The sequence below is a fragment of the Rhinolophus sinicus genome, chromosome 17, assembly GCF_057876585.1.
Source record: "Rhinolophus sinicus isolate RSI-liver-muscle chromosome 17, RSI-T2T, whole genome shotgun sequence".
Lineage (NCBI taxonomy): Eukaryota > Metazoa > Chordata > Mammalia > Chiroptera > Rhinolophidae > Rhinolophus > Rhinolophus sinicus.
Window position 1 is genome coordinate 174,316,896 of NC_142517.1, and position 25,343 is coordinate 174,342,238.

The 25,343-nt window shown below is 37.2% G+C and overlaps 1 long non-coding RNA gene across 2 annotated transcripts in view; it reads right to left on the bottom strand.

Annotated features, from left to right (window-relative positions):
* Nucleotides 1-22,579: 22,579 nt before the first annotated feature.
* Nucleotides 22,580-25,343, bottom strand: part of LOC109452034 (uncharacterized) — a 44,766-nt gene continuing 42,002 nt past the window's right edge. For both annotated transcript variants that reach the window (XR_012498453.2, XR_002138083.3), the window contains one exon: nucleotides 22,580-24,709. This is a non-coding gene — a long non-coding RNA (uncharacterized LOC109452034). The remainder of the gene's footprint in view (nucleotides 24,710-25,343) is intronic.

A 25,343-nucleotide genomic window follows, 5' to 3' on the forward strand; every position in this document is an offset into this window, starting at 1 on the left:
GTCACTGTGCAAAGCTGCGGCCTGGGTTTGGGGGTTGGGGGATCTTTTTGTTTTGTTTGTTTGTTTTTTTAACGAAAATCATTTTTAATATAGGTATTTACATGAATATAACCCGTGTCACAGAGGCCGTTTTCCTGGCCTTCCCATTCCGGCCCGCCTGCGGCCCAGAATGTCTTTTCTTCCCAGGACTGCATAGCGGGGCTTCTCTCAAAGAGCCGGAATCAAAGGGCAGGAAGGGGCGCAAAGATCAGAGTCCAGCCTTCTTCAGAGGAGTAAAAGTTGGCTTGGAAAGGTCAAGTCCAGCAGCGGGTTAGAGACCCACCCCAGCCCAGAATTCAGGTCTCTAAACGCTTCCTGGAGATGCAGCGAGGAGGAAGCAGCCCCAGCATTTCCCTTCACCATCCTTCCTTCTCCCTCCGCACCCTCTCGCCCCCGCCCCCACCTGCGCGTCCTTTCCCCTCCTCTCCTCCAAATGCCCCAGTATCTGACAGGCTGTTACCAGGAATACCGGTTATCCCAGTTGTGTCCCTGAGTGAGTCCCTGTCCAGATAAAGCCATTCAGCGGCCTCATGAAGGGGCAGGTGAATGACTAAAGAATGCCAGACTGAGGCCTTCCTTGAGTTTTCCAACCCCCACCCGCACCCCCGCCGCGTGCCAGCGTGCGGGAGCACACCAGCCCGTTACCTTACCCTTCTCAATCTCGCCAAAAACCGAGGAGTGGATCCTATACATTGAAACTCCAACCAATTTCCAACCCCTGAGCACAAGCAGGACTGACACCCAATAGTGAAGGGAGACACGCATGAATATATGTCCTGTATCTGCACTCTCAATCAGGAGCCCCACAAGTCAACGGGCGGGGTGCAGCTGGATTCGGTTGGGATGTGGTCTGGAGGGCAGAGATAGGGGATTTACAGTTTAGCTACTACTGTTAACTGCCTTTCCCTTTTCAAGCCCTCTTTTTCCCTTTCTTTCCACAACACGTGCAAGTCCTTTCTCTCCACTCCTAGGGAGATTTTGGTTTGACTTCAGAAGTTGGAGAATGGCGTCACATCTTTGAGGAAACCAAGGCACGTTCACATGAGGGAACTGCAGAGGGAGGGAACTGATGGATTAAACCCTCCACTTCGTGGGGATCTCTTAACTGCAGATGAGCTTTGTTGATAGGTCCTCAAACGAAGCTCAAAGGATAATGATATTTGCACATATGCCACAGCGTCTCTCAGCAACACGGTGCTTTACATTGATTTTTACATGCCGCCAGAGGATTATTGCGAGGTTCCCAACTTCCAGATGCCTTGAAGGAGGTGCTGGTTTTAGAAATTTACATTGGTGCACACGGCCTGAGAAGGGTTTGCAGGAACAGGAGCTATGTACACCTCAAAATGTGATATGGAGAGTCTGTTTTCCTCTGTCATCAAGGTGTCCCCAGAAGCCAAAACTCAGAGAATGGTAAAAAGAAGAGATAGGAGACTACAGTGAAGCATGTAGAAAAGATACTTTGGAAAGAAAACAAGCAAGATCCATAACACCAAAACCAGTGAGGTGTTTGAGCTTTGGCAAAGGAATCCTAAATCCTTATTAATGGGAACAGTAAAGATATATTAATTGGGGCTCATGAAATGGAAACGAATTGAAAAATGGACTAAAAATCCCCAAATGCAAAATGACAGTAATCTCCTGGCCGTGACATTTAGAATGACAAAGCACTGCTTAGATCACAAGACCCAACTGGCTATTCCTCCTTCTAGGAATCATTTAAGTGGCTGAAAATTAAGATTTCTTTCAAAAGTCTTATGTACTTTTCCCAGAAGATAAACAAACAAACAAAAAATCACATACACACAACTTTCCTGTCAATGTAATCATAACTAAGAAAGTCATGTAAATTTTAAATCAGTTTACAAGAAATAGATGCCCTAAAATCGATTTTCCAGTTCATTTTGAAAGTTTTTAAGTTTGTTAATAGGTTAACTTTTTAAAAATTACAGCCAGAATAAAATGCATATTCTAATTTAAGATTGATAAGTATTTATGCTTGGCAAATAAAAGGGGTTTTATAATTTTAAAGTTGCTTTTTCACTTACTGGTCAAGCATCCTAAGTTTCCTCTGCTTTAGCTGATGTGTTCACCAGGACAAACACAGAATAAAGAATGGTCACCACTACATTACTCTAAATAAAAGTAATGGGGTTATTATCAACTATTACAGGAGAAGCTCTGATCCAGGACAGAGCTTCTGTTTGGGAGTGAAAACTCTGAGCCTAACTTAGGAGCTATAAAGCCATATTGCCATTCAAAAGGCTTTCTCAATATTGCAGGCATACTTCAAGAATTGTTTGACATTTCTATAACCTATGACTGACTGGACCCTTGAGAAATTTAAGTTCAGACACCTAATTTAAATTACAGACATCTAATTTAAAAATAAGCATGTTCTTTGTTTTTCATTTTGTGTGAATATTTCAAATAGATTTGACCATGCAAATCAAATAGATTTCTCATGAATGCTGACTCTGATGTCTGTCTCTCTCTCTCTCTCTCTGTCTGTCTCTCTCTCTGTCTCTCTCTGTCTCTCTCTCTGTGTCTCTCTCTCTCCCCCTCTGTCTCTCTCTCTCTCTCTTACACACACACACACAGATACACATTCAGTAGACTAGTTTCTAGGTGGAAAGTTAAATGCACAACTCAGAAGATTCCAAAAGAAATGTTTTCCTAGGGCAAGTCTATAGAGACAGAAAGCATATTAGTAGTTGTCAGGGGCTAGAGGGGAGAATGGGTATGGGCTTTCCTTGCAGGGTAACTAATGTGTCTTGGAACTAGATAGTGTCGATAGTTGCACTACATAATGTACGAAAAGTCACCGAAATGTACACTTTAAAATGGTGAATCTTATGTGAAGTTCACGTCATTTTAAAAATACATTCCTATATAGAAAGTTTGCCATTTTGAGTAATAGTATTCACTGGGATAAAGGTAGGCCAAATGTGGTCTTTGGAGATTTTAATCAAAAAGAAAGAATTTGGAAAGAAAAAGAGAGACATCTTGCTCATCACACTCACTGGAAACTAAAAAAGCATGAAACTGAATTAACTGTTTAGTTTTCTCTATGTACAGCCAGAAAATACATACAAATTCCACTTAACAATGTTTTGGTATCTCAACTTTTGTCCTAAGTAGTTTCTTTTGCTGTCTAACCTAACTCCTTCCTGTTGCAACATAAAGTCCATTCTCTTCCATTCTGTCTTCAGTCACACAGAAGGCAAATGCTTAGTATCACCATGATCTTCCCTTCACATTGTCAAGACCTCGCTTGGGCTTACCCAAGCTATGTAAGCAGGGGTAGATTTCTCAGGCGTTCAGTCATGTTAATTGGTCTTCTTGGCACCCTTTTCAGTTGGATCGTTGGCTTACAAGTCCTTCATAGAAGACGGCACAGAGGGCTTCATCCACCTGAGCAAAGGGTTCCTGAGTTAGGTGCTCTGATAGCCTCAGTCTAATGCCTCAGCCACTCCATACTACACACCTCTCTCTAAACAGCGCCTTGAAACTGATTCTCACTAGGCTGGCCACACATTTATGAATGAAATTTGCATTCTGGGCTCTCGGCAAATATTTCAGAACTCCTTAATGTTCTCTTTGGGACCTAGTCCACGAGTCTAGTGCGAGAGTCCATGTTTTCCAGCTCCTTTGCAACCTCAACCTCTTAGCGGTGTGATCATTGCCCCTACTCTTCTATTTTTGTTTGTGTGTTTTTTATTTCAGTAAATACTACTTCCATACTGCTGATTTGTTCCTTTCGAGTCTCATAAGATCCCTAATTATAATAGCATGTCAATTATGAGTGCAGCCTAGTAAAAGATAATGGTGTCACACAGCCACAAAATCCTGATTAGATGATATCCTTCATCTTGAGTCTTTGAATTTTTGGTCACACAAACCAAAGGAAGACCCTAGTAAGATAAAGAAGACCCTTATCATGTGTTCTGGACACAGCCCTCCTCTCTAATGCAATAAGAAAATATTGACTGGAGTGACTATTTCAACATTTAAGAATAATTAAAAATACAATAAGAAGGCTCCTCCCAAGGATGTCTGTCAGAAATGTTTTCCTGCATTGTTATCTGCATTGAGCCACATCTATAACAAAGGCACCATATACTTGGAGCACTAGACAAGTGGCATATTAAGCAAGGTGCTTCTCAGATATTATCTCATTTCATCTTCACAACACCCCAATGAAGAAATGCTGTTATATATTCTTTATGTACACATAAAGAAGCTGAAACCCGGAGAGGTTAAATAATTCAACCAAAGTCTTTCAGCTGGAGAGGGGTAGAGGTAGGATTCAAACCTAGACTTGTCTGACTGCAAAGCCCTTGCTCTTTCTGTTTTGTTATTCTGCCTCTCTCACCAACAAATATGTAAGCTTGCGACAACACAGGTGCTTCAAATAAGCATAAATAGGGCTTTTCCTTCCTGCTGGCTCCCTTAAAAATGACCTGGGCACCAGTATGGGATTTAGAATTATGTTGATGGTGGAGGCCAATGTAGAACTGGGAAGGGGTATAAAATGGCGGTACCACCATCCCTTTTATGGAGTGGGAACCACCTAATACCTGGAGGTGTTGGAGAACTTCCATGTGGTTGGTGCCTGCTGCCCACGTGATAGTATAGGACTCCTTTCAGAGCACTGTATGGCTATAACGTGGACAAAATAACATGAAATAGGTTGGTAAAAACTCAGTTTAAAAGTTTCAGGTGTGAAAAGGGGAAACAAGGTCAAAATAAAATATTTGGGTTTGTTTTTTTTAAGACAGCTTACGCTGAATTTTGTAATCAGTATTAAAAGTTGGGGCTTTATAAAAATGTTTTGTTATCTTAAAAATAGTCTAAAGGAATTTCTTGGCATTGTAAAGGGAAATAATATAATTTTAAAAGGAGGCATAATTAGTGTAGATTTTACATGACTAAGGTTGTTTTTAAGCTATTTATAAAGCAATATTGACACAGATTTATTATTACATATAGAAGATTGGGGTTTTTCTATGGTACCAGATGAAATGTATTTTTGAGAATAATTTTTCATATTTAGAAAATATTCTACCTAGAAGAGTGATTATTAATGTTTGCGTAGGTCTCTTTAGTCTACAATGTGCCTTGATGTTTTCTTACTGCTCATAACTATACAAGGTTTTTGATCATGAACCTCATACGTCAAATCAATCCTAAAGTCCACTGCCTATTCTCAATCTCTCTCTCTCTCTCTCTCTCTCTCTCTCTCTCTCTCTCTCTCTCTCTCTCTCTTTCTCTCTCAGTCTCTCTCTCTTCCCTCTCTCTCTCCCTCCCTCTGCAGGTAGGAAAGTAGGAAAGGTTTTGAGAGATGGGGTTTGGTGATGAAGGATATTATGTGTTTGGAAAGGGGACTGGGTTAAGTAGAATTTAAAGGGCTGAAGATAAAAGTGAATGAAAGAGCAGGTAGAGACAGTGGGCAGCCTGGTATATAAGAAACAAGCTTTGGGTTAGAAATCAGGAGAGAGTTCCATTTTCACTAATAAGCAGCTTTGTGTCCTCGGGCACTTGCCTTACCTCTAGCTAAGGTCTGTTTCCTCATCTGTAAATGAAGGCTTTAGTTGATTTCTGAGATCAAATTCATCAAAATTGTCTTTGATTCAATACCATTAGTAAGCTTTAGTGGTTTTTTTAACTTTCCTCTCAATAATTTTCTATATAATGAGCATGTATTACATACTTTTATAATGAGCATGTATTATATATACAGAAACAAAAAAACTAAACTTTCTGTAATTTTAATTCCTTCAACAAGAAGGCTTTCTTCTATCAGTTGGTGTCACTTCAACCTTTGAACAGGGCTAACTGCAAATTCTCTTCAAGGACACTGATCCATAAAATGCTAATTAAGCTCATTAAACTTTTAAAAATCTGAGTTGCAATAATAGTTTTGAAAGAAATCTCAATAAACCTGTCTACCATATGTATGGGTATTATTTTATTTAAGAGGAAAATGGGTAATGGTTTTCTATCTTTGATTTTGCTCTTGAATTCATTCCATTATTATACCTCTGGGGAATTTTGAGGTATTCATTAAGGCAATATATGATCCTTATTTATTTTTAGAATGCTTTATTTATCTGCTGTATCCAAATATTCATAATCTGGAAAATAATATCACCAAGTAAGGGACCTTGATTTGATAACTACTTTGGTGCCTCTGCACTTAGATTAATTGCTTTTTTAATTGTTTAGTCCATCTGTTATCTGAAATGTAACAATGGATATTTGAAATTTTGTTTCCTGAAGAGCATTACATTTACGTGTGAAGCTTGATTTTCAATATATATCTATAGAGATGCCAAAACTCTATAAAATATGCTGCTAGAACTGATTGGCAAAAATATTTTCAAGGTTATCAGTCTCAAAGAATGCGTCCTTGAACTTTTAGATTTCATTTGATTTTTGAAGTCCAGCTGAGGCTGACCTCAGCTTCTTCAAGGATTGTTTTCTTAGGTTTACCTTATTCTCCGTCAACACTGACTGTGAGTCTCCCCTTTTCCATCCCCACTCTTTCCCACTGATAGACAGTAATGGCCAATGACTGTGCTGTGGCAAGCTCACCATCCCATTGCTCATGGTCACGATGTGCGTACTTTTTGTATAATCTACTTTGTGTTCTCCTCAGCATTAAGATGACCCATCCTTTGAAAAACAATAATAATGCATCCCTAGGAAGTTACATTAGAAAACATTAATGTTTTGACTAATTTAAAACTGCAAATGAAAAACACCTAGACTACAATTATCAGTTTATGGGGGAAAAGGGTATCATTAAACGAGTTTAGTTGTTTCTTCTTAGTACCAATTACTTTACACATGCCTAATTTGATTTTCCTTTGAATGAGCAATCTATTGCCTTGTAAAGTAAATGTGGACTTATGTAGAATGATGATTGTCAGCCTTTCATAGGGTGAGCCATCTAAGCTAAAGTTGAAAGCTAAGGATAAAATGGTTTAGGAAAGGTTTATAATTGTGTCATAAGCGTCTCTTTTGTGTACTAAAAAAAGTCTCATTTTCTAAGCAGTTGACCAGCTCAGACAGACTATAATCATAACAGATTAAGTGTATTCATCTGCCTATTGTGAGCTTAAACTGAGCTGGTGATTAAATATTTAGGAAAATAATTCCTAACTAAAATCTCATGAATTATATTAAATTGGTATTTATCTTTGATTGTGCTATCTGGCCCCAGGGAAAATTTGGCACGTTTTCTCTTTCAAACTGTTGACACTTTTTAGAGTAAAAGTATATGACAAGTCTTCTGATTTCTCCTGTCACGTAATTCAGAGACGGGCTCATCCATGCATTTGTTCCAAACTGCTTTGCAACCATAGCAGTATATAAAGGCCCCATGGTATAGAAGTCCCAGAATGCCCTCACTGTGCCTTTTGGTCAAATTAACTAGCTATTGTCTTCATATAGAAAGAGATCAAAATGACTTCCAGTTGTTTTTGCTATTTCTAGTTCATAAAACGTTCAGTTGTCTGCTAAATATGTCTGTAGAAAGACAATTCAGCTTACATAACTAAACCTAAAAGTCCAGCCATATATATATATATATAAACTGTTGACTCAACCAACTGAGGAGTGGGTAACCATTTCTGGGGTGCTTATAAGGATTCTGGGTCAAAATATCTCTCTGATAAATTTTCCCTTATATATATATTCATCCAAGTTATCTCTGGGTGTAAATATTGTTCAAATTATCTTTGAATAACTACCACCCCCTCAAGGGAAAGGAAGCTTCTCTACTGGAATCCATTTGTTCTGAAATTAAAAGGGAGAAGGAGATCCCTCAGTTATTTAGTCTAGATTCTTGGAACTTAACTTTTATTTGCTGGCTCTGCTGTTAAGAAGTTAAACACTGTTTTTAAACTATTCCCAAGAACAAGACTCTAAATGCCAGGTGGAATTAACCTAACAGTCTATGGACCCAAGATTCAGACTCTGCCTTAGGGACAAAAGGATAATTTGTGGAAGATGGTAATGGTGCGCCTCTTTGTCTTTAAGGAAGTGGTATGAGGATGTGCTATTCAATACTAGAAAAACCTGAGTTCAATCAAGACTTCCTTATTGACTATGTGATGAGTTACTTAACTCTCTGAATCTCAGCTTCCTTTTCAGAAAAATGGAGATAAAAACATCTATTTGCATAGTCAATGTAGAGCCACAGATACAGTGCCTGGTACATGTTACTTCATCAAAACTTAGGGTGGACACCTTAGAAAGCAATTAGAGAGCTATCTCTTCACTGATCTCTACATTTCCTCAATCTGTATTTAGATTTCGTAACATCAATCCACTATCATTCTCTATCTGAAAAAAAATACTGCATTTGTTTGCATTGTTTATTTTATTTGACTTAAAAATTCATTTTTCAAACTTTCAAAACAGAACTCTATTTAAAAGTGCCCAGAGTTGTTAAACTCATGCTCAATTGATCTCCAGCCTTCATAATTTCATTGTCTTCAATCAGTCTTCCTTTAAATCTTCATGTTTATGAATTAAACATGAATTAAAGTCTTAATTTAGGGGTGAGCAATCTTTGAAAAATTATGGACCCGTCTTGCTTCTGATATTTTAAGGAGGTGGGTAGTACTGACTGGCCAAACCTCCTGAATAATTTCATAAGGAAGTGGGGTGGAAAATGCATATAGATTACCTGCCTTAAAAGCAAGGGTGAGAAAGGGGGGAGGTTATATGTTAGACACTGAGCTAAAAAACTGGGCTGGTTCAGCCAAACTGCAGGAAAATGTGTCTGTCTTGTTAACATTGTGTCTGATGTCTAGCATAGTGCCTGTCACATAGTAGTTGCTCAAGAAATGTTTGTTGATTGACTAAACGAATAGAAAAAAATGGATGCCATTGAGAATCAATCCATGTGTACTCTTTGGTAACTTACTATACATTACAGATGTCTGGTTATATCAGTTAAGAAAGCTTTCAGTTGCAAGTCAGAATACTTACCCAATAGGTTTAAGTAAACAAATTAGGTTTATTGCCTCCAACAGTTTGGAGGATGGCAGTTATAAGTGTGTTGGCTGAGTGGCCCTCAGAGTCTCTTGGGCTTTCCTGGGTTGCAAGATTATAGCAGGAATCCCAAGCACTGTGCCCTTCCATAACCATATTCAAAGACAGAAGTAGCTAGTGGTATAGGGAAGGGGGCTTCTCTTGTACCCTGTGTCTTATCAGAGAGGAAAATATTCCCCAGGAGACCCATCGGGGATTTCCCATTACACTTCCTTAGACAGAACTGGGTCACTCTTGCTCCTAGGTCAAAACTGGAACCACATTCCCTGAGATCATAGGATCTCCAACTAATATTTAAATAGGGATTCTGTTAGGAAGAAGGAATAGGATGAAAATGGCTTTTGCTACCCTCAAACTTACTATGGTATCAGAATCACCCGAGGGCTTGTTAAAATTCAGTGTTCTGTTGATGTTCCTTAGCTATAACTAGACAGAGAATTGGTTACTACTGCTCGAGTTGAATGAAGAACTAAGGAAACGTTGTTTAATAAAAATGGTGTGTATAATTCAAGGAAAAGGATTCACAAGATTTCTGAATTTTCATCAGTACCTGTGATTTTTTCAGCATTTCTGAAGAAATGTATTTGAATGGCTTTTTGCCTTCATAAAGGGAATAAAATCTATTCCAACAAACATATAGATTAAGATCTGGACTGATTTTGAAAACTTGTCTTTTATTGTAAGCATAACAATATCTTCAGTTTCTGTTTTACCTACCACTCAATGTCCATAAGAACAAAATCATGAATCAAAAAGTGAAAAATTCAAACATCTTTCCAGAATCATAGAAGTCATAGTACATGGTATCATAGAAGCCCTCAAAAAAGTGGAATCCAACCTTTAGAAATTTAATTCAGTTAAACTACTTGTTTATGAAAACCCAAGCTTGGTCTCAAAATACTGTTTTTACTTTAAACCAAGAAGTATATGGTTTGAGGAAGTAGTAATCTGAGTGGTAGCTATGAATTAATGGGGTTTTATTGCTCTGTGAGACTCTCCATACTGCTATTAGTACAAATAATGTTGCATAGTTTTCAGATATGTTTTAGGTGATAGACATCAAACACCAAAAATACCAAAAATTGTCTCAGAGTAAGTTGTCTCCTCTAAAAACAACAACATATGGTTCTAGTAATTTTTAACTGAATATTAAAGATTATAATTGGGATAAAAGGATAAAAATTATAATTTGTCCATTCCCCACTATAACTGAGCATCCAAATGTATCTGTATTTACATTTTATTAAAGACAGACATATGTCGGACTAAACCTGGCTATCAAACCAAAACATTCATCTCACTTCTACCTTTAAAAAAAAAATAGACAGTGCATTAAAATTAAAGGTCATTTACTTTGAGATATTATAATACCTTCAGTTATTTATTGGTAGGTTTTCTATACTTTTTAGAGCATATGCCAGGCAAAAATGAGGTAGTAATATAATAAGTCATCATCAACCAATAACTTGTTTTAGCACTCTAATAAATTTAAGCAATTAGTTAGATGTGAAAGTGAGGTTTACAGGATGTAAGGTTTTCCTGATACAATTGGAACAATCCCACTGAATGCAGGATGGGTGGCACCCTTACAGTTTCCTAGTAAGTAGTTTATATAAAATCTGAAGATTTTCAAATGTGATATTTTTTCTCTTTTATCTGTTTACTCTTTTTTTTTTGGAACTTATTTTCCACACTACAATTTAGTGAGTGTTAGATCCTTGTAACAATGTAAAAGAATATCATTTCAGAATTTATGCTTATGAAATGAAGCCTATCTCAATCAAACTTGTCAACTGAGTGTTAAAATCCCTGGCTGGAAGTGGGTATTTGTTTATTTTTGGTTGCTGATTTTTTTTCTTTATATATATTTTTAAGTAAGATACAAACCCAAGGGACAGGTCCCATTGCTCATAAGCATTTAAAAGTAGAATTTAAGGATCGTGATTATTATGGGTTAAATTGTGTCCATTCCCCCGGAATTCACATGTTGAAACCCGAGTACTTCAAAATGTGACCTTATTTGGAATAGGGTCATTGCTGATATAATCAGTTGATATGAGGTCCTACTGGAGTAGGACCCTAATCCCATATGACTGTTAACCTTATAGAAAGGGTAAATTTGGACATAGACACAAACACAGGAATGCCAGGTGAGATGAAGGCAGAGACCTACAAAGCAGAGAATACAAGAGATTGCTAACAAACCACCAGAAACTCAGAGAGAGGCATGGGACAGATTCTCCCTCACAGCCCTCAGAAGGAACCAGCCCTGCTCAATTCTTCTAGCCTCCAGAATTGAGACAATAAATTTCTGTTGTTCTAAGCCACCCAGTTTGTGGTACTTTGTGACTGTAGTCCTAGCAAACTAATGCAATTAAGTTTCTTTCATAGAAAGACGTAACATTTGAATTCTACCAAGAATTGATATTTTTCAGGAACAACACAATCAAAGTGATTGTGACTGCTGAAGCAAACCACTCATCGCATCTCTACCACTCTCCTTACAGGCAATACTTGGTAATAAAAATTATTTGAAAACTGATTAAATTTTGGTTATCAGTTATGTATGCTTAATATTAATGTCACATATGGCACAAATAGCATTATGTGACATTGATATAAAGCATACATAAGTAATTAAGGAAAAAGTTATACATCCAATACTTGAAATAAATTTCAGCATTTTAAGTGGAGAGCTAATCTTTTCATATGCAACCTTTTCATATGCAAAAACTACACTGAAGCCCTTATATGCAAGATGAAAAAGGCATGATTTATCTTCAATCATTTAAAAAAAGAAGTGGTTGAAGAGTAATTATTTTAAGGATTTTTCTTTCCCTCTTCAACAAGGCAATAAGGGCAAATTTTAGGTATCTTTCTGCTCTCTGGGTTAGAGATTTGGGTATAATGTAGAACAACATGTGTTCATTTGGCAGGGGACTAGAGATCCCAAAGTAGTGATATTCTAAAATCTGGAACCCAAGTCAAGAAATATCTGAGACTGTCTCAGGACATAGAAAGGCTTTCTAGGGAAATTAAATCCTCCTTAGAAAGGGGTGGTCCCTATGAGGCGGGAGAGGGAGAGGGAGAGAGGTTGTGAGCACCATCCAAGGAAAAGATAATTACCTGACAGGTTGCCCTTATATCTACAAAAGTAGATACAAGAATTATTTGGCTTTGCCACATTTACTCAAAAAATCCTTTAAAGCCATCCAATTCACTTTCCTTTCATTTAATTCTCACCAAGTAATCTGGTATCCAATAATTTGGTGTCACAGATCACATGGTGCTAGATAGAGGGAGTATTACAGACTCTTCTTTTCCCTGGAAAGCCTCTCTGCAAATTAAAACAGTGGTATAAACCAGTATCCTTTGAGTTTAGCAAATATGATCTGGTTGTAGTAATTAAAAATATAATAGCTAACACTTATAAAGCACTATATGCTTGACACTTCTCTAAGTATTTTACATATACTAATTCATTTAATTCTCACAGTAAACCCCATGATATAAGTATGATTATTATGCCCATTTTATAGACAAGGAAACTGAGGTTTAGATCCCTGGAGTGCATTTCACTGAGTTTCTAGACCTGAGAGCTAAGAAACTAAACCCTTGACCAGTAATAATCCCCTAATGTACTCCACCTTCCTATACCTGACTTGAAATAGCCTCACCGATCATATTACCATACAACGTAGTACCTGCACGCTCAGCAACTCTGTACACAACTCAGTTCTCTCTTGAGAATTAAGATAGCACTAAAGAATTGCAAACAAAATCTCTTCTATCTTCTCAAGTCAACTATGTGTGAGTGATTCTCCAAGTTGTCATCCACAGAGTACAGATAGTATGAAATAGCTTGGATATTTAGTGTGTACAGATTCTGTGCAATTTGCGGCTCACTCTATCACATGACTGGTTTAGAAGTGCAGCTGACTCATGAACAACACAGGTTTGAACTGCTTATATATGGGTCCACTTATATGCAGATTTTTTTCAATAAATGCTATAAATGTATTTTCTCTTATGATTTCCTTAACATTTTCTCTTCTCTGGACTATTTTATTGTAAGAATATGGCATATAACAAACACACTCGTATAACATATCAAATATATTTGAAGAGACTTTTTATGTTATCAGTAAGGCTTCTGGTCAACAATAGGCTATTAGTATTTAAGTCCTTGAGGAGTCAAAAGTTATACATGGATTTTCAACTGCACCAAAGGTTGGCACCTCTAACCCCTACATTGTTCAAGGGTCAACTTTAGTATTGTATACACAAGACATCAGGTTTGTAAGGGTTGTACTGCACATTCAGATTGCAAGAAATTAAACCTTACCCCACCCATAGTGCAGTAAGAGCCTTTATACATTCTTTGAAACCACTGTAATTCCTCAAAATGTATGACTAAAAGTTAAATTGGACATGCCTTCTTTTCTTTTACAATTATCTATTAAAGAGGAGATCTTTAATAGATAAACTGAAAGTAAACAGCAGTAAAAGGCAGGCACAGAACAATTTCCCACAGTCAACTTTTATCTTTGACCAATAAGATTTACTTAAATTTTGTTACTCTGGTCAGAGTAAGTTTTTTTAGGGGCTAAGACTATGGAATTGGTCCACAAGTATTCTGTTATATTATCAATGTTAAAGAAATAATCAAAATAGTTAAAGAAATTATCAAAATAGAAAGCAATGAAACAAGAGGTAAACTGAGGAAAAACATGAGGCCTGGCTTACCAATTTCTGTACAAAGAGTAGTTTTTACTCCATAAACCCTGAGACAATCAGAAAGTTGGGAGACGGGAGAAGAGGAACTGGTGCTTACACTGAGGAGGGGAAGGGAGCGGAGAGTTGCCTTCCATGGGTTTTGAGCAAATGGGGGGAGGGCACATCTTTGCTGCCTGTCAACACTCATTTATGCAGTTCTTACTAGGTGGCAGGTACTCTCCAAGGTGCAGAAATACAGAAGTGAACAGAACAGACATGATGCTTACCCTCAGGAGATTTATATCCTATGACAAAATCATGGTTGGGGTATTAATCCCTGACATTACTTCAGAAGAAAATGGGTGGAGGGTGGACTTTCCCTCAGACCCTCTTGCACCCAACTGACTGGTGGATCTAACAGACAAGAAAGACACTGAGAGCTACTGAAAAATCCTGATCTCCTCCCTACTTTGGGTCCTCAGTAGATGATTACAATATAGACTATAACCAGTGGTCTATAAAAAAAAATTACATATAGAAATACAACTTCAAATTGGGACAGTCTGGGTCCATGGAAGACATTCGTTAAATATTTTTAGAATGCATGATTAATAATAATTTCAAAACTGTCAAAAGTCAGCTCCATTATTTAATATTTATTGTATGATATAAAGTTATTTGACATTATATAAAAGTGTTTGTCTTTCCCTCTTAAAAGAAACAATACCTGGATATTGCCTAAATAAAGAAAACACTTAGAAAATTTAAAATAGGATACGGGGCTATTTTAGGCAAGCACTCCAGTTTCTAAAATTCATGAGAACTCTTTATAAACAAACAAAACGCATGAGAGATCCTTCACTTGAGCAGCACCATATAATCACAGCATGGATTCCAGGGGTGACTGGCTGGGCCTTATCTTCAAAATGAATGATGTTGAGAACCCAAGAAATAAACAACGGGGATTGTTCTTTCTGAACTCAAAGGACACACTCTCTGAAGAACAAAGGTAAAGAGGAGGGAATTAGTTTGCTTAGTGAAAACAAAAGAGGTTGTCCAGTGGATTTGCCTTCTAACTAGAGTAAGTGAGTCATGTTTAGACAGGCAGAGTATAGGGAAAAATTTGTTGTCTAGATAATTTCATCAGAAGAAATTTATACTGAAGGAAAAAATGTAGTTGCATAGTTTTCTGTCATATATGAAAAATATTCAAATATAGCATACGTTTTTGGTTAAAGAATATGAATTAATGTTAACTCTTCCAGTAACTATAGCAGTAAAATTTTTTCTTTCCATATCCTCATGCTGTTATCTCCTTGCTTACTTAACAGCTTCTTCAATAGTCTACTCCTAGCCCAAACTGAGGAGAAAAGATTTTAATGACCACCATTAAGAAAACATTTTAATTAACTTTCCTAACAAACATGGAAGGGGGGAACCAATGGCAGGTTATCTGACTGGGAGTGGAGGCAATCATCTCTGCTTAGTTTCTTTAGACGAAGTGAAGCTGGTCATTCCCACATGAAGTAGAGAGCAAGGAGGAGATGAGCAAAAGCCCAGAGGGTGGAAAATGGGCAGCTTCTGTATTTTATGAGTCTGGGCTTCCTGGCACAGCTTCATTGTTTTATTTGAATTATTATAAATTTTCAGCATGACACACCCACATTAAAATATAAGTCGAAACCACATTCCAGAGATATGTATAACCATACAATTATCTCTTAATTATCTCTGCTAATCGGGAACAGTGGTAAAGATAACCTAAATATCTTTGTTTTTTTGAATAGTACTTTGCTGTGAATTTAATGTATTTTTTAATTGAGGTATAATCAACATGCATTATATTAGTTTCAGGTGTACAACATAATGATTTGATATTTGTGTACATTGTGAAATGATTACACAATAAATCCAGTTCACATCACCATAGTTACAGAATTTTTTGTTCTTGTGATGAGAACTCTTAAGATCGACTCTTTTAAAAACTTTCAAATATGCACTACAGTATTAACTGTGTCACCATGCTGTACCGTTTTACTCCTTTCACCCATTTCACCCATTCTGCACCCCATGCCTCTAACAACCACCAATCTGTTCCAAGAATCTTTTTTAAAAAAATTTTAATTGGGCTCTGGATATACCATGTTTCTCCGAAAATAAGACCTAGCCAGACCATCAGCTCTAATGCCTCTTTTGGAGCAAAAATTAATATAAGACCCGATCTTATTTTAATATAATATAATACCAGGTATAATACCAGGTCTTATATTAATTTTTGCTCCAAGAGACACATTAGAGCTGATGGTCCGGCTAGGTCTTATTTTCGGGGAAACACGATAGTCTAGTACCAACATATGATATGAAAACTTTACGAGCAATAAGAATTACTACCTTGGGATTGTTGGTAGCTGTTTCTCCCATTCTATCAAGAAGTTTATGCCTAGTATGGATGGAAACTGAACCATCCCCAGGAATAAATTAGGGTCTGAGGGAATATGAAGTTGAAAACTACCCATTTCTAAGGTCTCTTCCAGTCTAACATTCAGGAATCTGCCTGGAAGACAAGGAAGTTAATGGGGATCACTGGATTACCTATCACACAGAAAAGGGAAAAGGAGTTTTCTAAGAACCTTTGATCTTCAAAGTCAGAAATAAACATAAAATAAATTTATGAGAGGAAGCCAACCTGGGGAGCAATATCAGGTGGCAAGAATCAACTGGCTTAGAACCAACTGGCTCAAGAGCAGAAGAATTTTTATTATTTCTATGAAAAGAAGAAAAAGAAATTTAAAACAGAGGGGGTAGCACATTTGATTTGTTAATAATTTAATATCTGAAAACTTCCAAAGGAGCACTTCTACACATTCACATCAAAAAGTCATGGTCCCACTCAAATATCCCTGCACGCTTGTATTTTCAGTGAACAACATACAAATAGCCTAAGCAAGTCTAGTTCTAAAACATACTTCTCAGGTATATTTCATGACAGATTCCCAGGCTGGAGCCAGAGGAAAACCCAGGAGGCTACCAATCCTCCCAGAGTAACCATGTGGTCAGCTGCGGGATGATTAGTGAATGTAAAATGGCTATGAGCTACTGTAGGCAGTACGAGTATTATTCGTCTTTGGAAACCCAGCACCTATTACAGTGCACCTCTTACACAGTCACTACTTGATAAATGATTTAATTAATAAATATAGGTGTATTAAAAACATAGGTAGCTACCTGGATTGGGAATAAGTCACAGACAGAAATTCAAATTATGTTGGTAACTTGTTCTGTGAACTTTTATGACCGGTTTCCTATCCATTTGGTGACTTAGGAAAGAAGCTGTCTGTTGGGATGTTTCATGTATCTAATGTGCATTGAAGTTCTCATATTAAAGCGCGAAATGACTATTATTATTACTAAATAACTTATTCTTTATATTTACCAAAGTGACTTTCATCCAAATACTTAAAAGCACTTCCAATCATGGCAAACTCCTCATACTTTTCTAAAACCTTAACGTATTTTAAGGACTGAAAATATATCTGTAGCTCTCATTTGTAATTTTTATTTTTACCTAGTCTCAGACTTCACTGTAATAAAAAAATTTAAAGCCTTTCTCAGGTCTCTTATCTTTTTCAGAATTAGTGAAATATTTACATTAAAAGGGCTATTAGGTAAAATGGGAAAATACAGTAGGCCCTTAGACTCACTATTAAGTTTTTTAAACTCTGTTCATTGTAGCCAGACTCAGATAAAACTGAAGAAATCTTTTGTCATTACCCAGAGACTTGCAATCTCTGGACCACCACTAGCCCCAGGGACATAAGTCAGTATGATTTAGGTGGCCTAGAATCACCAGGGAACATCCACACTCAAGGAAAGAAACGTGAGTCTTCGGTATTGCTGAAACTCATTCAGTTCTTCTAGAACCTGGGAGACCAGGGGGGCCCCACAGGGCACACTCAAGGACCCCTTCCACCTCTGCTGCTGAAATTCAGGCCAGCTTTGACTCCTGGTGCTTCAGACATTTCTAGACATCCCTCTGAGGACGATTTGTAACAACAGTACAGTACCAGTTTCACAATGGTCAAACCCACCTGTCTTCAGTGCTAAAAAGAGGGAGTATGCTAAGAGAAAAACCAAAGAAGGCAAGAATCAATAACAGATTCAAGAAATGGTGTAGTCTAACAAGGCCCTTTACATAGAAGTGTATTGGTATTGTTTGCCCAGGGCTGTGTGTAACATAAAACAATGATCATTTTGAAACCAAAGTATAATTAAAGCATATAACATGAGGAGTTTGGTTGGAAAAGGAAAAGTTGGAAGGGATTTTGCTGGAAATTTCAAAAGGACTAAATATAGCTCTTTATTTAATAACAATTGTAAAAAAAGAGAACATTGTATGATTAACAAAATTTAAAAACAACCTATGTCTTGTCCTTCTCTCTTGCTCTCTCTTGTCTTATAAATCTAAATTAATAAATTCTCCCAAAAGTATAAATTATTCCAAAATACACATAACTTGTAAATTTTTGTTGTCTTGCTCATTATTCATTGATCACAATGCACGTTGCTAAATTGAAGTATTTTTATTTTGTTACACATTCAGGAAAAAAGAAGAGCATGGATGCATCATCCCCTCTAATGATTGCTTCTTTTTTTTTGGCTTTCTGAAGGAGGAAAACATAAAGGATGAAACTTACCAAGATCAAATACAAAGATATCTTGTACTTTATCAAAATCTGCTATGAATACCACATTTTGTTTACAGTTTTATTTAAGGCAAATATGTGCTTTATATATGTAATACTACCAAATATTAACACATTCTCTATAATATCACAGAAATGACTGATTTATTTTGCTATTTTGGGGAAAATTCCCCTCAAAAGAATAAATAATGAAGCATTTTGTAATTTTTAATTCCACACAAAATTATACTTTAATGCTATTTGAGTAACTTATATTTATTAAAGTTTATTTTATTCATTTTGTTTTTCTTTCTTCACAGTGTTTTTTTGAACAATGGAAACATAAACATCCTAATCCCATTTAATGATAAATTAAATAAAAAATAAAACTATCAGTAGCCAATGATTCATTGTGCCCCTCGCAAACCCAATTATTATATATACTCAAAAAACAAATACCATAATGAGCTCCTTGCTCTTGAATAGGTATGGGGATCATAATTATAGGATCGCGCAGTCTTAAGGTCAAAGCAGTAGGTCAGAGCTTTGATCCTAATCAGATCAAGATGAAGCCACTGATTAAAAAATAAAACTAAATAGCAATAACAAAAATCCTATCCAGTGCAGGAGAATGCATTTAGACCACATTCAAATATCTTTGCTCAGCTGGGCAAAATCATTACAAGATGCTAATGAAAGCCAGATTTTCTTGTAAAACTGAGTTCTTAAAAATGAATTCAAGGATAAGGATGATCAATTTAGTTATTCATTTGTAGTGTAAGAACACTGGACAATTGGCGTTAGAGGAAAAGATTGATTTTTATTCTCTGAGACAATCTATTAATAGATAATTTTGAAATAATAAATTCTCCAATTTGTACATTATTGTATTTCTGCAATTATGCTTAACTACACAGTAGTAACTATGGATACTTTGTGCCAAGGAATCAAGACCAAAAATCTGTTAAGTGTCTCAGCTTTCCCAAGCAAGTTAAATAGCTTTAATAAGCTATATTTGTATGGGTTAAATACTAAGATAAGTTACATAAGAAAAATAAGCTGATGCATAACGGCCTCTAACATAGCTATGTAGTTTTAATATTCTGAGTAGTTCAAAACAGAGATAACAGATTAAACATGTTACCATATAGTTCCTGTGCAGGGTACAGCTACAAAATGATATGTGAAATTATTTTTAATAAATAAAATTATTATTCTAAAAGGGTACTTCCTGGAAAGATACCCAATTTCACTGTGTTAATTAACAGGAATCTAAAACAAATTAAAGAAGAAAATAGCTATGCATTTCAGTTTGTCATTTTAATTAGTATTTATTTTAAATACTTAATCCACAGAACATATGCAGATTGTATGAATGAATGAATGAATGAATGAATGAATGAACAAACAAACAAAAAAACGAATGAATGAATGGAATTGGTTTGATTGTTCCTTCATAGCTTCAGGAGCTGCTCTATTTATGGCTAAAACACATTAGTCTTGTTTGGGATCTGTAAGTATTCATAACTCTCAAAGGTATCCTAGGGTCAAAAGCTAATTTATTTTACTTTTAAAATATCTTTAAGCCTCTGAAGATTATCTTCCTGGCTTGTGTCTGTTACATATTGAATTCTCTTCAGCAAACACTGCACAACCTGAGAGCAAAGGGTCTGTCCCACACACTCACTATATTCTCAAACCTCCTTGACTCCCAAACTTAACTACCACCACAGGCACTCTGTTTTTAAAACCAAGGAATCATAGCTTGTTTCCTTGAAACTTTCTCTGCAAACAAAAACAAATGGGTCATGTTCTGGAGTGAAGCTGGCAAACATCTTGACAGGATAGCCAGTAGCAAGGAGAGCTGTCTGCCCCCATATAGAAGCAGTGGCTCTTCTGTCCACCCCTGGCTGACAGGTATGGGGGAGGCCAGGCAGAACTAGACAAGAGCAGCATCTAAAATGTGTGTGTGTGTGTGTGTGTGTGTGTGTGTGTGTGTGTGTGTCTATGCGTGCACATATGCATACACACACCTCTCTCTCTCTTTCTCTCTCTCACCCTGCTTTCTGTCTCTCCCTCCTTCGCTCCCTCCCTCTCTCTCCTGGCTTTAGTAATTTGGTCCATAAAGTAAAACTTATTTCAGTATAAATGAAGGCGAGCCTACTAAATTAATGAATTTAACTTTGATAGCTACAAAGTTTAGCCAAATGTATCTAAATCTTTCCTAGTCAATTGCAATCATTACTTTTCTGTTTTGTTTCAACTCTACCAGAAGCTAATATTTCATACACTGGCATTTATTTATTTGTTTGTTTATTTGTTTGTTTATTATTTATTTGGTGTGGGGCATATCCATCTATTTGGTTTGCTTTTGGGTTTCCTTTGTGAAAAGCCCACACTTTTAAGTCCAGGCTTCTTCTTTTTTTAAAAAAACAGACTTTACTTTTTAGAGCAGTTTTAGGTTCACAGCAAAATTAAGCAGAAGGTACAGAGATTTTCCATATACTCTTTGTTGTTATATCTGCACAGTCTCCCTCATCATCGCGCACCAGAGAGGCACATTTGTTACAACTGATGAACCTGTGTTAGCATGTCATTATCACCTGGAGTCTGTCTATACTTTATATTAGGGTTCACTCTTGGTTTTGTATATTCTACGCATTTGGACAAATGTATAATGACATTTTAACCTCATAACTGAACAAGTTATTCTCTATTGAGGGCAATTTGTATAAATATGTATTTTAAGAACTAATTCTTAAAGTCAAGCTAATCATAATTAGCTTCCTTTAACTCCTGGTAGATTCACAAAAATCCACACTGGTGTTGCCAATAATCTGTGTTCCAATGCTTCAACTTTTTTGACATAGTCAACAGGCAGGCATAATATTTGGGATTTTTTTTTTTTTTTTGCTTTTGGTTAACTTTCTTTTTATATTTGTTTTGAAGAAGCAATAAAAACACACAAATTAAAATAATATTTTACTAAATTAGTCATTTGTTTGATTGAACTAATTGACCATTTCAATCATGACAGTGTTATCAAATATAGTATAAAGTGTCCACATGGAAAATTAAATTCGCTGAGAAATATGGAAATTCAGAAAATGTAACTGCATTTTTGCATTGCCTGTATGCAGCAAAATATGTATATTACTGGTAACATACCTTCATCAGACAAGAAGGTGGTACCATAGGACATGTTTAAGTAATCCAAAAATACAGGGTGCTTTTAAATGCTTTGACTACATGAACTACACAGAATAACACTTATTTTATTAAATAATGTGTAACAAGGTGTGGCTCTTGAGTGCCACATAATTGTTATTTATGTTTCTGTGCTTGTTCAGACATCTACCAGTTCTTGCAAGGATCAGGAGAGAAGCCAGGCTGAGATGATGGCAGGCTGTTGCCTGGCCAGGCCCATTGTCAAGTGGCCTGAGTTGGCCTTCCGAGATCCCCTTACCTTTGCCTGACCTTTCCTAGGTGTATCCCCCATACACATATGCCCTCCAGGTACCTACCCCCATATAACTTCCTCTACTACCAAACCAGCCACCCACAACCCAGCAAAACTTACTCCAGGAAATAAAGGGACAGACTCAATTTCATATATAAATAGAATGACAAAGCTTCATTTGTCATCATTCCTTAATTGTCTACATTTTAGTTAAGCAACAAATAAGCAAAGAGTAAAATATTGTCTAATTTCAGGATCCTTGCAAGTGAAGAAAGTATTTTTGCAGGAAGTGGGAGGAGAAGGGATCTTCCCAACAAAAGGGATAACCTCAAATTATTTTCAGAATTGCTGTAAATATAGATATGTACTCAAGTCAGGTCAAACATTTCCACATGAAGTATGACTACCAGTGTTTGTTTATATCAAGTAGCTAAATAGGAGTCCAAACTAAAGCTTTATAACTTAAGCCATAATTATTTACAAGCCTCATTTGATCCTGAGTCGCTGTCAAATTACTGCAATCTACAGAAAAACATTTGGTTGCCTATTGCACAGGGATGTTGTTGATCTGTTGACTATTTCACTCCATCAGCCCGGATGCAGATTATGCCTTGGCTCGTACACAAAAGAGAAGAATTCTGTTTTATTGTCCTGGTATTAACAGAATCAAAATATAGTCATGCGCCGCATATAACATTTCGGTCAATAACGGACCACATATGCAATGGTGGTCCCGTAAGATTACAATGGAGCTGAAAAATTCCTATTGCCTAGACTCGTAGTAGCTGCCATAACATCTTAGCACAATGTGCTACTCGTGTCTGTGGTGACGCGGGTGTAAACAGACCTACTGGGCTGCCTGTCATATAAAAGCATAGCACATACAATTACGGACAGTATATAATACCTGATAATGAGAATAAATGACTCTGTTACTGGCATATGTATTTACTTTACTATACTTTATAGCCTTAGTTTAGAGTGTATGCTTTCTATTTATATAAAAAAAGTTTGCTGTGAAATAGTCCGTCATGTTATGCTGGCAGCAGCTGCATACATCTCTTGTTTACCTGTCTTTTGATTGCATCATTTTATCTTGTATTTGATTTAATCCTGTGTCGTTTTCTACAATAACATGCTGTACAGGTTTGTAGCCTAGGAGCAGTAGGCTGTACCGCAGAGTCCAGGTGCGTAGTAGGCTATGCCACCTCAGTTTATGTAAGTGCACACTATGATGTTTGCACAATGATGAAATCACCTAACAACACACTTCTCAGAAGGCATCCCCATACTTAAGCAGCGCGTGGCTGTAGTAACTTTGTACGCGGCTAAGTGAGGAACACAACATAAGATAAAGGGCAGCAAAAAAGATGTGAGAATTAGGAGGATGATTGACAAGAAATAAGTATTAAAGCTTGCAGATATGATGAGGTTCTTTGCTACATTCTTTTAATACTTCATAACTGCATAAAGAAAGAGCAATTTCCAAAGCAGCATTAGCCAAAACTCTAGTTCCTGTCTCTCTTTTCTCTGACAATGGACATAGGAAGCAGTGTAAGATGTATCCACCAGGTTTGACAGCAGTTGTGTAGCTAATGAAAAATATTTGTACCCCAGGGCTGTTGAAGCTCCTTGTTTTTAATCATGAGCACCAAGGTCACTGGCATTTTAGGTTGCATTACTGTCATATAGCCTCTCTCTCTCTCTCTCTCCCCCCAAAATATTTTCTATCTTCTTTCTATTACCTCAGAGGCCCAGGGGTCCATCAGTGACACCTCCTGTGGTTGTGCTTCCCAGGAGAGACCACAAAAACAGGGCAAGGATTTCTGGAGGCTCCCAAAGATTTATGGGGAGGAAGGAGAGTTGCCTTGGCTGGACAGGAAGCTTTAAGATGAGCCATATTTGGAGGACTCTCAAGAGTTCTGTCTAACCCCATACAGCTCATTTTCATGATGGAGGCTACCACAGGTCACAGGTTAAGAATTCAGATGCACTGCACATAGGGCAGATCTCCTGGGTGAGATAAAGCAGGACTTGTCTTTTTTATTTCTGACCTAAGACAGAAACTCTAACTCACACTTTCATGGATCAAAAGAAGAAAAATTCTATACTTCAATAAGCCAGAATACAGCCATAGGATATGCTTCATATAGACTAACAGAAAAGAAAAGGCTAATGGGTGATAGAAGGCAGCACACTGCAGCAGGAAGAGCAATGGTTAGGGAAGCAGGAGGGGTATTCTAATCGCTAGTGAGACGTTTCGCCTCAGACAAGTCGCTCACTCTCTGCGGCCCTGTTTCCCCAGTCTGCAAAATAAGTGGGCTGTGTTTGAAGATTATGATTTTCTTATTGTTTTAACACTTCGTTGCACTTAGACTAGAATATTTGAACTAAACATGTTTCCACTGCTGTGTAACAAAATACTACAAAATTATCCGCTGAAAACAACACACATTTAGTATCTCATCATTTTCATGGGTCAGGAGTCAGGGCTCTGCAAGGCTCTGCAAGGTTGAATCGAGGTGGTGACGAGGGCTGTGCTCTTATCTGAAAGCTGGTGATCTGCTTCCAAGCTCACGAGGTGGTTGGCATCATTCAGTTCCTGTGGTTATAGGACTGAGGGCTCTGGCTTCTTGCTAGCTGTTGGCTGGAGGCCACTGTCAGCTCCAAGATGCCATCCAGGGTTCTTCGCCGCATGGCCTTCTGCTCAGGCCCTCTGATAAAATGGCAGCTTGCTTTTTCAAAGCTAGCAAGGGAGAGAGACAGCCTGGTAAGATGGTGTCTTATCTACTGTAATCACAGAAGTGACATGCCATATTCGGTTGGTTAGAAGTCAGTCACAGGTCCCACCCACACTGAAAGGGAGGGACTTATACAAGGGCATGAACTCCAGGAAGCAGTTCTCATGTGGGCCGCCTTAAAAACTCTGTCTGCCACACTTTTGTATTTTTTTCTTACACACATTCCTTCAGCAGGTCCTGTCAGCTCAACCTTCAAGGTATACTCCAAATACGACACTTTCCATCTCTTCCACTTTCAACCCAACCTCCCTAGTCTGTCATCATATTCTCTCATTGATTCTACTGCAAGAATCTCTCAACTAGTCTCCTGTCTACGCTTGTCCTATTAAACTTAAAGCCTTCCAGTGGACTTCCTATTATATGTGGAATGAAATCCAAATTCCTTAGCCACATGCCTTGCCCCCTGACCACTTTTGTGATTTCCTACTGCTCTCCCCCTTTTCTCACTCAACTGCTACTACCACCACGCCCATTCCCACCTCAGGACCTTAGCATGCACTTTCTTTTGACAGAAATCTTCCCTCAGATCTTTACCTGGTAGTTCCTTCTCTTCATTCATTTCTTGCTCAAATGCTCCAT